Below are 3082 nucleotides of genomic sequence, written 5' to 3' on the forward strand. Positions count from 1 at the left end.
TCCTGGCAAATAAATTTGCTGTGCAACTGGCCTGTTATTACACTTCATCTGTTGGAATAAGCACACGGGCAGAGACATGCTGCAGCTCTTCTCTGTGCTAAATGTATGGTGAGAGGGTGAGTGGAGGGACAGAAATTGCTATTGTTTTTAGAGTGTTCACAAAAATTATGGAAAAAGAGTCATATGTTTGGAAAAAAATGGAAATATCTTTAATTCAAACCCACATGACAATGAAGGTACTGTAACCCCATCACCTACATAGTTTATACAAAGTGAGCCAACAGAACAATGAGGATTTAAAAAATGCTGTACATCTCCTTGCTTTATCACTCTTCCCTGCAGCCCTGAACAACAAATTAGACTTTTTAACATTCAAAACAATTCTTTACTGATGAATGCTGTCTGAAGGAGTTCCTGCTTTCTTTTCCTATGGAAAGGTTCAGGAGCGTTACTGGCTACTTGGATACAAAGCTGAGGCTCCTTAGTGACTGTAAATCAGTCCCATCTTGTTAATGTCATTAAGGCTATGCTAATTTATGCTTGCTAAAGCACTCGAACCTGCCAACAGGCACCTGGTTAAATAGGTATGTTTAACCTGCTGGAGTTGCTCAGAAACAATTAAAGCAGCAACCACTCCATTAGATGTGGAAGGGTTACCCAGTTCACGTCCATACCTCCCTTCACCATCACCGGCATCAGGGTCCCCCTGACAGTAAAGCCTCTGATGGAAATGTGAAGGCAGAGTACTCTAGATACCAGCAATGTGCAGGAGGAGCAATTGAAGAAGGAAGCTGAAGGCTTGCTGAGACCTTGTCCTGCTGTGCCCTGTGCTGAAAGATGTTATGATCCAAACTTCCCCGACTATTATCCTCGCAGTCCTCACTTTTTCCTTCTTGACCTGCCATATTCCTTGGTCTCTTCAGCTCTTGAACAAATCTTCATTTTGTTTATCATTACCACAAAAAAAAAAAAAAAAGAAAAAAAAAAAAAAGAAAAAAAAGAAAAAACCACCTGACCTGATGTTGCTACTGCTGCTAACTCTGCTTACATACCTCATGCTTTTCCTCTCCTTTGTATTGTCTACTTGGACTGTACACTGTGAGCAGTGTTTTCAGCTAAGTGCTGTACAAATAATGGAGACTAAATCTTGGTTTGTCCTCAGGCATTACCATAATAAGAAAGGCATTCCAATTAAGTGCAGTATTGTAAAAATGTGCCTCTTCTTAATGAGAGATTGTCTTTCCTACGTCCTACCAACACAAACAAAGCAAAGAGAGACCAGAACACTCATTATGAACAATGCTTCAGTGCAATCCTGCTATTTCATTGCTTTCTGCAGTCTACCACCCACTTACTTTCCTTACAAAATATACCTTTTTAACAAGAGCTAAATATCATCATAAAACCAAGCAAAAAGTGTCCTTCTAATGTGGCAAGTTGTGCCCTTGCAGGACTCAGGACAGAAATGACAAAAGAAGCATATCAAACAATTAGATTAATGTTTGAGATGACATCTCACATGAAGGAATAGTTTAAAAACAGAATACTACAAATTACGATGTAACTTTCTGGAGGCAAGGTAGTTAATTTTTCTGTGTTTTTTGCCATTTTTTGTTGTTTGGTTTTGTTTTTTTTTTCATTCTTTTTAGCATCTACTTTTCTGTCTTTACATGGGACACTACTTTCATACAGCAATAACAGCTTTTTCTAAGGGTTTTATATGGGTTGTGAGATGTCAGAGAAGATTTTGGTTTTTTGGTGCATATACCAGTAGGTTGCTACTGTTCTCCTGACTGCAATTTTTTTTGTGGAAATCTTTAGCCTGGGCAATACCATTAGAGAGACACATAAATTTGAAATGCTAGAATACTCATTCACATGGAATGTAAGTGTGGATGATTTTTGCAACTAAAATCAATGCTACTCTGCTATCTTTCTTTATTAGATGGAGATATGAGACATCTCACCTAACTGTAAACACCCACGCTGTAGATGTCTCCTTTGACCAAGTTATGCTACTCCTTTTATAGTCAATGAAAAGAACTGCCCTATTTTAGCCATTTTCTTTCAGACGAGAGAGATTATGCCCTGTAAGTGCCTATTTCTCCCACTTAACTCTAAAGCCCATTTAGCCTACAAGCTCAGATGGGGATGTGCATATTATAGATATTTGCATTTTGTCAACTCCATCTTATTTTTTAGTGTCAGGTCTGTAAGGATTGAAGAAAATGCACCTTCTGAAAGGCCTCACTCAATATGCATGAATTGCTCCTTCTGTGTGTGCCAGGCTTGGACCAGAGCTGAGTCACAGCTTCTGAGTTTGAGGCAAAACTGAAAATTTCTGTGTAATGGGAAGAACAGAGCAGGGTCTGCAGCACAAGAAGGAACAAGGCAGGGTCGGAAAATTTAGAGGACTTGGATTAATGGTCTCACCATTTCACTCCTGTCAGCTCTCACCCCATGCTCTGACATCTCCCTTGGCTGCAGCAGGCAGCCTGGTCTCCAGCCCTCTGGCACAGGGAATCCATGCTCTGAGCCTGTGGCCTTTCTGACACCTCTGCTGATTGCTGCTTCTGGTGTCTCTGACATGAGCTAGCTTTGACCCGAGAAAAATCAAGGAACACCTGCTTCCAGACCAGGTGTTCTCAGGGATAAATCCTCTTTCCTCTTTCATCTGTCCAGCTGCAGTTTTTATTTGACACTTACTTGAAAGAGCGTGATAAGTAGCAATTAGTAGAAGGTAGTACAAGTAGGCATCTGCCTCCCTTAGGAACGAAGGAAATGAAATATCGTGAAGGAATTTGCTTCCCTCAGAAACTTAATTGTACTTAAAGGCCTTGAGGGTTATGGGAAGAGTTAATTTCTGACTGCCACTTGCTCCTTGTGAAGAGTAAATCCTTCATGGTTCTCTTTTTCCTCAATCTCTCTTTCACTCTCTCAAAGATGCCTGAATATAATATAATAGTGAATATTAAGGATTATATTTATATATATTTTTTTTTTAAGAGGTCATGTTAAGCCTCACAAAACTAATTCAGGAGATGAATTATTACTTTTTTGTACTCTATGACAAAAAAAAAAA

This window comes from Aphelocoma coerulescens, chromosome 1A, assembly GCF_041296385.1.
Source record: "Aphelocoma coerulescens isolate FSJ_1873_10779 chromosome 1A, UR_Acoe_1.0, whole genome shotgun sequence".
Taxonomy (NCBI): Eukaryota; Metazoa; Chordata; class Aves; order Passeriformes; family Corvidae; genus Aphelocoma; species Aphelocoma coerulescens.